The sequence below is a fragment of the Lupinus angustifolius genome, chromosome LG18, assembly GCF_001865875.1.
Source record: "Lupinus angustifolius cultivar Tanjil chromosome LG18, LupAngTanjil_v1.0, whole genome shotgun sequence".
NCBI classification, from domain to species: domain Eukaryota; kingdom Viridiplantae; phylum Streptophyta; class Magnoliopsida; order Fabales; family Fabaceae; genus Lupinus; species Lupinus angustifolius.
Window position 1 is genome coordinate 8,585,342 of NC_032026.1, and position 16,788 is coordinate 8,602,129.

Below are 16,788 nucleotides of genomic sequence, written 5' to 3' on the forward strand. Positions count from 1 at the left end.
TTATGGATGATTTTTCTACTTATGGACTTTCATTTGATGACTGCTTAACAAATTTGACAAAAATATTGCAGAGATGTGAGGAAGTGAATCTTGTATTAAATTGGGGAAAATGTCACATCATGGTGCGTGACGGTATTGTGTTGGGACATTTAATTTTAGGAAAAGGGATAGAGGTGGACAGGGCAAAAATTATAGTGATAGAAAACATGCTACCACCAATTAACATAAAAGGTGTTAGGAGTTTCTTAGGCCATGCAGGATTTTACCGTAGATTCATAAAAGATTTTTCAAAAATTGCGAAACCCATTTCTATCCTTTTAATGAAAGATACTGCATTTGATTTTAGTGCTGCTTGTCTAGAATCATTTTACGAGTTGAAGGATGCATAGGTCACTGCACTAATATTGCAATCACCATAATGGAATCTTCCCTTTGAAGTGATGTGTGATGCTAGTGACTATATTGTGGGAGCAATGTTGGACTAAAATAAGGACAAGAAGATGCATGCAATCTATTATGCAAGCAAAACACTTGATGGAGCTCAAGTCAACTATGTCACCACAGAGAAGGAGCTACTAGCTGTTGTATTTGCCTTCGAAAAATTTAGGTCCTACCTAGTAGGTTCAAAAGTTATAGTCCATATTGATCACTCAGTCCTGAGATACTTGATGAGTAAGAAAGAAGCCAAGCCACGTCTCGTCCGATGGATTCTCCTTCTGCAAGAATTTGATCTATAGATTGTTGATTGAAAGGGAACAGATAATACAGTTGCAGATCACTTATCTCGGCTTGAACATCCTAGTGGAGAGGATGAGGAGGACATACCTATTGATGATTCCTTTCCTGATGAGCAACTCCTCCTCAGGCACCTTGGTATGCTGACTTTGTAAACTATTTGGTCAGCAAAATTCTTCCACATGAAATGACATCGCAACAGAAAAAGAAATTCTTCTCAGATCTGGAGAAGTATATCTGGGACGATCCTTACCTCTATCGACTCTGTGTTGATGGTATTTACAGAAGATATGTTCCAGAAGAAGAAGTGTTAAAGATCTTAAGTTGTTGCCACTCTGCCTCTCATGGAGGTCATGCTAGTACTTCAAAAACAATAGCGAAGGTATTCCAATGTGGTTTCTTTTGGCCTCAGATATTCAGAGATACAAGGAATTTTGTTCTCGCATGTGATTCTTGCCGAATGGTGGGGAACATATCAAAAAGGCATGAAATGCCAATGAAACCCATCCTTGAGGTGGAGATATTTGATGTATGGGGAGTTGACTATATGAGATCTTTTCCTACTTCAAACAACAACAAATATATATTGGTGGCAGTCGATTATGTTTCTAAGTGGGTGGAGGCAATTTCATCTCCACACAATGATACTAAAACAATCATCAAACTGTTTACCAAGATCATATTTCCAAGGTTTGGGGTCCAAAGGCTAGTTATTACTAATGGAGGCTCACACTTCATTGAAAGACATTTTAAAAACCTCTTGAAAAAGTATGGTGTTTCTCATCGAGTTGGTACCCCTTACCACCCTCAAATAAGTGGTCAAGTGGAAGTATCAAATCGTGAGATTAAGAGCATATTAGAGAAGACAGTGTCTAGGAGTAGGAAAGATTGGTCCTCAAAACTTGATGATGTTTTATGGGCTTACCGTAATGCATATAAAACACATATTGGTATGTCACCATTCAGGTTGATTTATGGTAAGCCTTGCCACCTTCTAGTGGAACTAGAGCATAAGGCGTATTGGGCAGTCAAATTGCTAGACTTTGATCTAAAAGTTGCTGGAGAAAAGAGGAAATTTCAACAGCAAGAGTTGGAAGAAATGTGGTTTGATTCTTATGAAAATGCTCGTACTTACAAAGAAAGAACAAAAAGATGGCATGACAAACACATACTCCGCAGAGAATTCCAAGCAGGGGAAACTAGTTCTCTTATTCAACTCCAGATTGAGGCTCTTTCTAGGGAAGCTAAAATCTAGATGGTCAGGTCCGTTCAAAGTCACCAAGGTTTACCCTTATGGAATGAGGAAAGGGGAAACTTCAAGGTGAATGGTCAACGTTTGAAGCATTATCTAGCAGATGAGCGACTGGAGAAACAAACAAACATAGCCCTCTTGGAACCTACACGAGCTACAAAGATAGATGTTATTTGCAAGAAGATTGAATTAAGTGTTGAGGTTATGCGAAGAACAATTGCAGGACCAAAAGAAGTCATATATGTTATATTATATTCCTATTTTTTAGATTTGTTTTGTTGGGCTTAGCCCAATATTTTGTAATTATGATAAATAAGGGTTCTTCCTCAAGGATTTGACACATTCTTTATATTACAATTCTCAAATTTAGAATTTAGAATTCTCCTCTACATCATAAGTGAGTAATTCCCTTTGTTTCTAGGATTGGAACTATGCTCTTTTACATTCAATAAATACTTGTTCTTACTTCTATTTTATTGAGTGTTGTGATTTGAATCATTAAATTGAGTTTTATTCATGTGAGTTGTCTGACCAACAAATTACACATCTTATATACATTGGGGAAAGACTGAGAGGTGAACACAACTACCCGACCATTCAGTTATTCAAACTAGAATTCTAATTCACGAGAGTAGTATTAGGATTCTCAGGGGTTTCTGGACTTCACCTTAGGTTGCTACAAAGCGATTGGATAGAAAGATCAAGTAAAGGATTTGATTGATAATCGTACCACGAGAGTAGGTGCGACTTCAATTGAGTATACGTGCTAGAGCTCGAGAGAGGATGACACATATGAAAGAGCAATTCACCCTCACAACTTAAAGTTCATGAAAAGGAGCAAAACAATGATTTGCGAGTGTAAAGGCGGTAACCCTTATCCTCGAAACTCTTCCTAAATTAGATTTCAATCATTTTTGATTATTTTCATAATTATTTTTGGCAATTATTCTAAATTCAATTTTATTTCTTATTTGAGTTAAGTATAAATTAATTGTTATAATTAAATGAGTTTTTCAGTCCTCATGGGATCGATATTTTATTACTTGACGACATAATTGTGCACTTGCGATTTGCCGTATCATTTGGTGAATCTTGTATTGGATGTTCATATGCTAGTGGAACCATAATACAACTCATAGTGACATTTAGTGTTGGTTTCATTGCCCATACCCAAGTCTATAGGGTTCATCAGTTATGATTACAAGACTTTTTTTATAACTTAGTACTGGAATCTCGGTACACGTTAAGTAGGCTAAAAGGGAAACCATATACCTATGTCCTAGTGAGCACCCCTTCTACGTAACATCTTTTTATATCTTTACAAAATCAGGTTAAGTTCTTATTTGTTCCTAACTCCTACAAATATTTTTGTTTCAGGATGCAACTCTATATACAAAGGACTTATAGAGGTAACTCATGATGTGAAATTGAAAATATGATGAGAGGGCACTGAAATTTTAATGAATACATAAACTCTAAATTCACAACTCCTTTGGAAGATGAAGATATGAAGAACTTTGTCGAGTTATAGGCTAATCAAGGATGGCCAAGTGTAGAAGATGAGTTTATTATAAGCTTTGTTCCATTGTTTAGTAATATATATATATATATATATATACACGAATGGAGTAGTAACATCCTCAAAACATTTATACACTCGCCAACAAAAAATTTATGCACTCTCAACACTTTATCTCTACTATGAAGCATCAATACATCTATGAGTATTAGATACTATAGACTTTCGATATATCAATACATATATTCTTCATAATACAAAATAAAATATAATAAACATATAACTAAATAAAGTTCAAAATAAAGAACATATTTATTAAAAATCACAAAATATAAAATAAAAATCATATTGTCATATACTCATAAATTGAAATATTATCAATCATGTTTAATTCATAGTTAACATTATGCATACATGTTTCCCTTTCATTCCCTATGTAATGCATTTCCCTTTGTCCTTTTTTCTCTTACTATAAGTTTAGTTGGTAAACTACATGTTATATTTTTCTTCTACTTAATCATTTATGTGTTATGTCCTTCTCGCTTTTTATCCCTCATTAAATATTCTTGTATGGTAATCTGAGTGCCTACAAGGATTAGAAAAATATTTTAAAAGTGTTGGAGAATGTATGAAAATATTAGATTTATATATATTTTTGTTATTAAAAAAAATAATTTTGATACTCTATGGATACATATTGATGAAATATCAGAGATCGTTAGTATTAGATACATACTAAATATGGATACATAAATGATATTGACATATCGATGTTTCATATATTGATGAAATAAGTTTTTTAAACTATGAGCACATCATTTGTTATTTATATGTTAATCATCATCAACTCTTAGATAAAATAGTATAAATAAGCAATGAATGATGTACTAATTGTATAAAAACTTGAGTATTTACTCATTTTGGTTACTCATATTATCCGTTAGCATCAATTTAGTCCATAATAAATTAAATTATCATTTCGGTCTTCAACTTTTAGAATTTAGACCCATTTTACAACCTCCATTATTTTCTATCTATTAATGTTAACAGAATCACTGACATGACATGTTATGTCATGTTAACTACACAACTAACCACATATGGTGATTCCATGCTGGAAAGTTCTGCCAACTCAACAAAACGAATTCGCTTCGAAATAAAAAAAAAAGACACAAAACAACATCGTTTTGTGACATCTTCTTCCTCCCTCCAACTCCAATAAAAAACACCATTTTAGTCACTAAATGCCAAAATTTTACATATAAGATGTTGGTATTCATACAACAGCTCAAATACATAGAGTTCTATTGACTTCTTAACAAATTCTTTTTTTGTTCTAATTTTATTTTTGCATTTTCTATTAATTTTGTTCATTCTCAACACCTAAGACATATATGACACCAGAATACTTCTCTAAAGATCCGCTAAATAAATTATCTTTCAACTTCGTGAATGCACAAGATGTAAGCAAAATATGCGAACCTGGTTGACGAGAAATCCCAACCCTTTCAACCTCCACTAACTATGCAAGTGTGTTCAACCCTCCATGAAGGCTATTGCAAAACTTCTTGAGATGCTTGTTGTCATACAAACAGAAGATGTGAAAAGAGAATAAAAAAAATCTCTAACTTGATATCAATAAGGATTTGGGATGAAGATCTAAGGTCAAGAAAGATGCTTAGGGTTTAAAATATCATTTACTAATAAGAAGTTATATGGTACTTACGAAAATCTTGAGGGACTATAATGTATTTTTTTCTTGGAATTGATAAGGGAGAAGAAGATAAACAAAACAACATCTTTTTTGTCTTACTTTTTTAAAGAAATTCAAAACTAACTGTTTTTTTAGTTGACAAAATTTTTCAGTATTGAATTGCTACTAAGCACTTAATGCGTATCACATTAGTTATTTTATTAACGTTAACAGACAATAAATGACAGAAGAACTAATATGAATTTACATTTTAAAAATTAGGGACAAAAATGACAATTTAATTTTTTTAGAGACTAAATTAATATCCACAAAAAATATGAGGGACCTAAATAATAATTATTCTCAAAACTTTAACAGTACAAACAGCCTTGAACACCATGTGCCTTTGTCCCGGGCCAAGGCCTTCTTTGTTTCGGGTGTGGCAGATCAACCCGTAAATAAAGAGATTTTGTAGCACATAATATTTGAAAAATTATATTGCATGTTGTTAGGACTGGAAACGAGCCGAACTGAGTTGAACTAGAGTTCAGCTCGGTTAGGTTTGATAAGAATTGGTTCGGCTCGAAACTCGACTCGAGTTCGATACGAGTTATTTTCTTAGCTCGAGTTCGGTTCGGTTAAAGTTTGTGAACTGTTCGGCTCAGTTCGATGAGTTCATTTGGACAACTTAAATAGTTAATTAAATTTTAAAAAAATACTACATAAGTTTTATATATATAATAACAATAAATATAAAAAATAATACATGAGTCATAATAAACATAAAAATTAGTTTATATGTATATATATCGAGCTAACTCATGAATTAACGAATCGGAGTGTGTTCAATTCGAGTTTAGTTCAGTTTATTGTCAACCCTACATGTTGCAGTAGAAGGAGCCGCATCTTATAACGGTGGATAAAACTATTTTCCATGCCCATTGCAAATTCCATTTTTTACAATGGGTCTTTCTTCTTATATTCCCTTCTTTGTTCGTCTTGTGTCTTTTCATCATTTTTCTTATTTTATTTTTCTATTCTTCCATTCCAATAAACCGAAGTGTTAAGAAATTTAAAATGTCCTTCATTTTCAATGATCCAATGTTGGAATGAATTTTTTCCAATTTCATGTGTCGAAAATGGAAATAAATATTTTCTAAAAATATATTCCAGTGTCGAAATGTATTTTTTTATATAAGACTTTGGTTTCTTTGTCTTGCTCTAGAAGATGTAACTATGGATAAGACAATTTTAAAGAGTACTATTTTTATTTTTATTTGTACTAGTGTGGCGGTCTGTCGGCTCACATTTTTACTTTCTAATGTCAATTAAGTTTTATATATTATATTTTGGTGAACAAGAACATTTTTTATTGAATGTATTTTATATTGTAATTTTTATTGGGTGCACTTTATATTATATTTCTTTGTCCTTATTTTAATTATCAAATTAAAGTGAGAGGGTAGTTAATATGTTAGTGGTGATTATATATGATTATATGGTCTTTTTGTAGAAATTAAAAAGTGTTAAGAGTAAAATAGGAAAAAGAAAATTACACCATGGTAATTACACCATATTTTTCCTTTATATATAGTATAAAAATATATATTTCAATTTAATGTGAGAGGAATGATTACGGTGTTGATAGTGGTTATCTAGGATTATATGATTTTCTGATAAAAATTAAATAAGATTAAGGGCAAAATAGGAAATACAATATCATTTATGTATCCTATTTGGTATGTATTTGATACTGACAATCTCTGATATTTTATTAATATGTATCAATAGAGTATCAAAATTATTTTTTGAATAATAAATAAATATAAATCTAATATTTCTAGACATTCTTTGACACTTTCAAAATATTTTTCTAATCCTTTGAGATACTCAAACTACCATACAATAACATTTAATAAAGGAGAAAAAGCGAGAAAGACATAATACATAATTGATTAAGTAGAAGAGATACATTTTTCTCCCTTATTAAATTAAATGTTATTGTATGGTAGTTTGAGTGTCTCAAAGGATTAGAAAAATATTTTAAAAGTGTGGAAGAATGTATGGAAATATTAGATTTATATATATTTATTATTCAAAAAATAATTTCAATACTCTATTGATACATATTAATGAAATATTAGAGATTGTCAGAATCAAATACATACTAGATAGGATACATAAATGATATTGAAGTATTGATGTTTCATATACTAACAATATAAAGTTTTTTACACTGGGAGCATATCACCTATTATTTATATGTTAAGCATCATTGATTGATTTTTACATATGTTAAGGGCAAAATAGAAAATGAAAATTATACCATAATAATAGTTATATCATGTTTTGCAATTGTATATAGTATAAATTATGTAGAAAGTTTTATAGAATGTGTTACAAGAGAGATGGAGTAGAAATAAAATGAGTCAAAATACATATTTGGTTGAACTAGTGAAATGATAATTTATAATTGTGAAACTTAAACAATTAAGTATTAATTCAATAAGGTTTAAAGTAAACTTCTTATAAAATAAACAAGTAAGATATACCTATCATTAAGATTTAACGGTTAATTGGTGTAACTTAAAGTTACTAACTTAATTATTTTTTATTAAAGAGGTACTCCGAAGTTAAAAATAATAATATTTTTTTAAACATATGAAATAGATACAATCTCATAGCATTTACCTAACTTTATATACATTGTCTTATCTAAATTAAATATCCTGTCAATATAGTATTAGATATAGTCATTAAGCAAAACATAATCAAATCAAATATCAATTCAAAAAAATGATCCAATTAATATGTAAAATCTAGTTCAAAAAAATGTTAAACTTATTCCAACCCCCCTTAAAAATCCAGCCTAATATTAAATTGTGTTAGGTGTATGTTTCATTCAGTTGGTACACCAACTCAAGCAAAATTAAGTTGACTTTGGCTTGAGATTGAAAGGCAAAGCAAGAATGGAAAAGTGAGAAAAAAGTAAGAGTCAGAATGAGCCAATAGTGGAGTTAAAAAGATGAATTTCATATAACTAAAGTAAGATAATGAAATTGAATTGAAATCATGTGACTATAGCTCCCAACATTTAGCAAATTTTATAAGGTTCACAAACCAACCATACTATAGCTTCACCTTTGAGTTATAATAAAAAATGAAAAAAGATTCCAAGCACAAGAACAATGGTCCTCCCGAGCCCCAACAACTAGCCCAATAATCAGTATGGGACAAAACTATGTCTACTCAATTTTCCAATACATAAAATAATCATAAAAGTCACAAGCCATACAAATCTAGAGCTATTTATGGTGAAAGTTGTCACCTTAGCTTGTTGCCAATGCCATGTGCTACTTTGTGCTTGGTTTCATAGAAACTCCTTAAGCCATATATATATATAAAGAAGTGTATTTATTATGTATAAAAAAAGAAGTATATTTATTTAAAATTAGTAAGAATTTACTTAAAATTGATAGTAAGTGGATTTATATTCCAACTTGTTGTGCTTGTATTTTCATTTAGCTAGCTTGGAGTACAAAATATAATACAATTAAATTCTAGGTGTGGAATGTGACTTAAGTCTTCTTCGATACTAAAGAGTTCAGTATTGAAACATGAGGAGAAAGAAAACTTCCTTATATCAACAAATAATTTAAAATTATGATCGTTACAATTTTATTTTTGTCAGGTGTTACAATCTTCAATAGTATTAGATACTCTGATATTAGAGAAGATATGAATTATTAGATATTTGTTTTGACGATTAAGCTTGAGTTTATTATATATTAATATATCCATATTAGGATAGATGGAAATATATTTATCATCAAGCCAAATATTATATTATTCTCTTTTATAACACAAACTTATTATGACCTACATTCCATATTTATTTTGTTTTAGATTATTTTATTTTAAAAGTGTTGATGTTTATCATTTCAAGGCTTTGTTAAATTTTTATTTTCATTATGTCCTCATTCAGTAAACATATATATAATCTTTTTTATTGATCAATTTCATTTTTTCTCTCTCAGGAAATAAAAAAAGTTAGTCAAAATATAATATTATAATTTATTAATACGTGTATATATCGAACAAAAAAATATGGAATGATGGGAGTATCCTAAATTATTTAAAAATAAAGAAAAATGAAAAAATACTTCTGGAAAATCTCATATCTACCCCTACACGAAGGTAATATGTGTCCTAGTGGAATACTTTGTGATAACGCCCAACAAACAAAAATCTAGGAGCCTCTCTCTATGTAAGGGAAAGATAACAACAACATCTGCATGCAAACATAAATAAAAATGATAAATAAAAATGGAATTATATATAAAAGTGTAATATTTATGTATTTTTAGTACACAAATTTATACACAGTCAATAACGATGAATCTTGATCTAAATTTTAGAGGGCACAACAATATTTAATTATAATTTATAACAAAAATTAATCGTAACAAAAAAATATAAAGAAACATATATGATTAGATAAGATGTAAAATTTTCAGCTATTTTTTTCTCAATATAAATCACTATATTATCAGAAAGAAATTCATCTTTTATTTTACTATGTAATTTTGTTTGATTGTTTTTAGAGTAAATTACACTGACATCCCCTGAGTTATAGTGAAATTACACAAACCACCTCCACTTTTTTACACCTACACAAACCTCTAGTTTTTATACTTTCATTATACTGACCACTCATACATGAGAAATATGTATAATCATTTAAATAAAAATATGATAAATGCAATTAAGTTAAAGAAACGTGATATATTGTTGAGACAAGTCCAAATAATATACAAATCAATGTATTTTCATTATTTTTTGTTACAAAATGCATAAACAGTTCTAAAAAAATATTGTTTAAATCGTTCTTATACTTTATCGTAACGAACCAAAAATAATAAAGAGATATTGACTCATATATTATTTGGACTTGTCTCCACAATATATCATGTTTTGGTTAACTTAATTGCATTTATCACACTTTTTGTTTAAAAGATTACACTTATTTCTCGTCCAAGGGTGGTCGGTGTAATGAAAGGATAAAAAATAGGGGTTTGTGTAGATGTAAAAAAGTGATGGATGGTTTGTGTAATTTCGTTGAAACTCAGGGGGTGTCAGTGTAATTCACTTTTGTTTTTATTAATGTAAATGATATTTATGTAGTAGTTACACCATAATAGTTAAGATAAGACGAATAACTTGTTACAACAAGATATGACTAACGACATATGATTGAGAGTTTTTCAAACTTGAATGACTAGCACGCCGAAAGTAAAATATTGAAAATGATATCTCAAACTAATCTTCTCTTGATCATTGAGTTCCATATGACAAAAAATTGGACAAAATTACATATATTACCAATATTAAATGATTTATAAATATCATTAGAAAATATTCTATCAATATATATATATATAATTTCTTTCATAAGTGTAAAATCTTTTGAAACTAAAATGAAATCATATTATTATAAGCATCATTAACATCTATATATGTGTAAGATAACTTGGTCCATTATATATAATTTTTAGAAGGATCATATAAGTTATACTAAATTTATTTATCAAACTACAAATTAAAAAAATATGTCAGCTCCATTGAGTATCTCCGTAAAGACAAATATCGTTTGGATTTAGGTAAATGGAGTACATTTGGTGTTCCAAAAAATGTGTTACTCAATGTATCACTTGCTATAATTTGTTGGAAAAATATATATTATAATTTACAAGTTTAATAATTAAGTATTTTTTAATTAATCTTAGCAAATGACACATGGAATGACACACTTTGTGGTATAGAAAATATGTTATATAGATAAAAATAAAAAAAGAATGTTTTAATAAAAAAAAATAAAAATTTCACGGAGGCAGCTGCCCCCACCTGTCCTTTTTATCATCCGCCTCTAACAGTCGATATATTATACACCGTTCATTTGTGTTATTTTTATCAAATAGTCAATAATAATTAAATATGAATGATGAATAATATACTGATAGTATATAATACTTATATATTGCCAATAAATATATATATATATATAAACTCATCACACAATAATTCAGAATGAACAAATTTGGCTGGGGTATGTGCAACTAGATTGGCCTCCCTAAGAACATGCACCCATACAATCTCACAAGTATCTTAAAAGATACTAAATGTGTTATAAAAGGATTATATCTTAAAAAATGAATATGTGTTAATTATAATCTATCTTGGTATACATTTATCTATAATACAACAATATGTATTATTTTATATCATTATCTTTAAAGATTATGAATAATCGAAACATGATCTAACTTTTAATATCATAAACTAGCAAGTTACCCGTACGAATGCACGAGGCGGTACTTTTTTACTACATGATTAAGAACATATATATTATATCTATATCTATATTGTTATTCTTTCTATTAGTAATATGATTGGTTTTCTACTACTTATGTTTTAAAAATGATTAAATGATATTAATTGATAACGTTTTAAGATCTATTTAAACGTGTAATTACAACATATTTCATTTATGTATTTAAAATAATTTTCAAAATTTCATAACAAATTTAATACATAATTTTAAAGTAGAAACTAAATCATAATTAATGCATGTTTATAACGAATGATTTACGTTATATTACATTATAATTTATAGTAACTCTTATTTCTAATATGTTTTGATTTATGTTGGTAACTGATTCTTTCTGTTTTGTAACGGATTCACAAATTTATATTCTATTTCTGTAACTTACAAAAAATTCAAACTATTCTATTTCTTCATGAGTTTTGAATCATATGTCATATTATTTATGATATTCAAACAAAATGAAATATTTTTGAATCATATGTCATATTATTTATGATATTCAAACAAAATATTATTGAACTATTTATTAATTATAATTCTACAACTTTATCTACAATTAGCATTGCCTAAAATTTAGAAATCATAAATAATTTAAACAAAATATAAATCAAATCAATTGATTATCACAATCTAAATTTATTAGTTATAATTCTGCAAATTTATGTTCATAATGAGTATTGCTTAAAATTTGGAAAATCATAAGTAAATTTGTAATAACTGTTATTTCTAATATATTTTGATTTATGTTGGTAACTAATTCTTTCTGTTTTGTAACTGATTCGCAAATTTATATTTTATTTCTATAACTTAAAAAAATTCAAACTTGGAAGATGTTTATATTTTAAGCGCATTAACTTTATTTAATGCAATTATTATCATTATTAACAATTTGTGTATTCAAATTGTTATAAAATTGGAAAATGTAACATTAATGTGTTTGATGGGCAAATAGTGCATGACGATTAAAATGTGTGATGTAAGTTATTAGTGGGAAAAATATTTATAGTTAATGTTTAATGTAAATCATTAATGGAAAATTTATTGATAGCTAATGTGTTTGATGGATAAATCATGCATGATGATTAAAATGAATGTATATGTATAAACTTTTTTGAAGAATTTTTTTTTGAGGAGATGATGACACATGTTATTATAGATGATAAAACAATATTCATACATATAGACGTTGAACGTTGCAATATTCAATTAATTGTTGCAGTATTCATACATATAGACATTGGAAGTTTAATATTTAAAGCATTTACACGTTATATATTCAGATTATAATAATATGTAATAATAATAAGCATTTAATATTTGGATCACGTTATATATTCAAATTATAATAATAATGTGTAATAAATTACAGATAGTTAACACATTAACAATATTGGAAGTTTAATATTTAAAGTATTTACACGTTGTATATTCACATTATAATAGAAGTTTAATATTTAAAGTATTTCCACACGTTGTATATTCAGATTATAATAATAATATGCATTAAATATTTTGAACACGTTATATATTGAAATTGTAATAATAATGTGTAATAAATTACTGATTGCTAACACATTAACAATATTGAAAGTTTAATATTTGAAGCATTTACACACGTTATATATTCATATTATAATAATATTTAATAATAATAAGCATTATTTTGATCACGTTATATATTCAAATTGTAATAATAATGTGTAATAAATCACAGATAGTTAACACATTAACAATATTGGAAGTTTAATATTTAAAGCATTTACACACGTTATATATTCAGATTATAATAATAATATGCATTTAATATTTTGAACTCATTATATATTGAAATTGTAATAATAATGTGTAATAAATTACTGATTGCTAACACGTTAACAATATTGAAAGTTTAATATTTGAAGCATTTACACATGTTATATATTCATATTATAATAATATGTAATAATAATAAACATTAAATATTTTGAACATGTTATGTATTCAAATTGTAAAATTACTAATAGTTAACATGTTAAAAAATATTGGAAGTTTAATATTTAAAACATTTACACACGTAATATATTCAGATAATAATAATAATTTTTAATAATATTAATGTAATAAATCATTTTGTGAGCAAATTTTTTGAAGGGAATAGATTCAATAAGGTCATGACACATATCATAGATTATGTGACAATTGAGGTGATAACACATGTATGTATATAAGGTAACTTTTGGAGGGAAAAAACATAGATTCAATGAGGTCATGACACATGTCATAGATGATGATGCAATTCAATGAGGTGATGACATATGTATATGATGGAGGTTTGTGGGCAAGAATTTTTTGGAGGGAAAACATAGATTAAATGAGGTCATGACACATGTGATAGATGATGTGTCAAATCAATAAGGTGATGACACATGTATGTGTAGGAGTTTTTGAACACGTTATGTATTCAAATTGTAAAATTACTAATAGTTAACATGTTAAAAAACATTGGAAGTTTAATATTTAAAACATTTACACACATAATATATTCAGATTATAATAATAATTTTTAATAATAATATTAATGTAAAAAATCATTTTGTGAGCAAATTTTTTGAAAGGAAATAGATTCAATAAGGTCATGACACATATCATAGATGATGTGACAATTGAGGTGATAACACATGTATGTGTATAAGGTAACTTTTGGAGGGAAAAAACGTAGATTCAATGAGGTCATGACACATGTCATATATGATGATGCAATTCAATGAGGTGATGACATATGTATATGAAGGAGGTTTGTGGGCAAGAATTTTTTGGCGGGAAAACATAGATTGAATGAGGTCATGACACATGTGATAGATGATGTGTCAAATCAATAAGGTGATGACACATGTATGCGTAGGAGTTTTTTTTGTTAAATAGTAAATAGAATAGAAGAGAGGTTATTTTAGTTGTCTTGGACAAACCCAACACAAGGGACCATCAAGATCCTAGTACGTATTTGGGCTCTATGTCTAAAGCCTTTTGGATGTCTTAAACCGAGACTCCTACATATTGTAATACAATTCAAAACATGAGCCAAGAATTGGTATAAAAAGTGTCATTATCTTTGTGGATTATGGATAATCTAAACATAACCAAACATTTTTAATGCTTGGTGATGTTATTTTTAATGTCTTGGATGAGCCTAACAACAAGTATCATTTAGGGCATCAAAAGAATCCAGATTATTGGTTCGAAGTTTTTGAAGATCTTATGTTATGGACTTTTACAATTTGTAATACATTTTGAATAACAAATCCAAGAATTAGTCCATAACATATCCTTAGGTCAGTACTCTGAAGGGTATTTGGATGTCGACCTTTACTTGGTGAGCCCGAATTCCTTATTTATGGATTTGATTTGTTATTCGTTTACTCCGATCATCCAATGTTCAAAGTCTAAGTTTCATGACCAAATTTTGAGTTAGCGATTTTCTCCAAAAAAGTTTAACTCCTTGAGATGACACTTGTTTAAATTTGTTCACTCAATACATAATTCTCACAAGCTAGTCCTTTTCGACGATTGTATATGTTGTTCATGCAAACATGATTTTGTTTTTTTTAAAAAGAGAGTAATTTTACCATGATAATTAATCAAAATGGCATCCAAACATACAAGTGGGACCAAACATAGATAAAGAAATTGAAAGAAGAGAACCCTAATATGTTTTGTGAAGGGAGAAACCCTAATATGAACTGTTTTATCCAAAACCACCATAGAATAAGTCATAAGTACCTTAATTAATTAAAGAAAGGCCAAAGATAATATGCGATCTGCATATTAGTTCGTTTGGAAGCGAACTGCTTTATAGTCGTTGGATGAAAAAATTGATCACTGGTTATCGTTTTGTGTACCTTTTAGAAACATTGATACATTATACAACTTTAGTATAGAAGTCGCGATGTAGTAATTCAACTTATGTTAGTATAGAAGTCATGATGACACATAAAGACTTCTAAATGGAAGTCGTGATGGTGTAATACAATTTTTGGTCAGTATAGAAGTCGTGATGACACAAACGATTTCTGAGTGAAAGTCTTGATAGTGTAATACAACTTTTGGTCAGCATAGAAGTCGTTCTATGCCAACATGACTTCCCACAGAAGTCGTAATTCGGTATCATGACTTCTGAACTATGATAACATGCCTCACATAAGTCGTAATTTGTTATCATGACTTCTAAACTGTAACCAAAGGTCTCACAGAAGTCATACTTTAATATTACGACTTCTAAACAACAACAATAATCGGTCACAATTTTGACGAATGAAATTATAGACCATTTAATCTAACAATTAAAAATACAATTCACTTAGAAGCCAACTCACTTGCCGTTCATAAGTTAGTCACTACCTTAAAGCAAATATCCAACTGCATAAGCTAAACTAAAAAGCAAAATCATGTGACTCTATCTATCAATTAGAAGTATATTATTTTTAAAAAGGTTCACATATATGTGTGGTCCTTAACTTTCAATTGGGTTGTCCACATGTCATTGTTTGTCAATCAAATTCACCAAAGACAGAGAAACCACCCAAAGCTAAAGACAAAATGAGGGCACCCTCAACTGATTCCACCAACCAATTTACACCCTTTTATTTATTGCATGTTATTATGAGACTTAACAATAAAACATTGATTTAGTGATATAAGATCTTGTTAGATCCTGAGAAAAATTAAACAGGTTAAAATTCGATTACTGATAATGATACTTGTTGGAAGGGACAATCATACACTCTAAAAGAGATTAGTTCCTTACCCATAAAGTGAGGAATATGATTGATACTATCAAAAATATATATTATTATGAGACATAATTTAATTGTGATTATGTGGGTGTAGGGACTATGCGGTCTCAAAGCACATGGGAACAGCATATTTAATACATGTTTTGAGTAAGATTAATCAAATCCCAACAAGTGCCAAAATATTTTGAATTCGTAGTACCGCGTTTCTATGGCTTGGAGAACGACCTTGCTTTTTGACAGTTGTAGCAAACCAATACTAAAAATAATTAAGTAGGCCGGTGTTTTTTAAAATTAAATGTACATTTAGCTTTTTCCTTTTCTTTGGGGGTATTTCAATAATCAATATGTGTAATTGACCCATTTTAACTTAACTTAGCTAAGTTTGTTCCACCAGGTGAGAGACTTCTAGAGGAGAGTTTTATTGTTATTGTTATT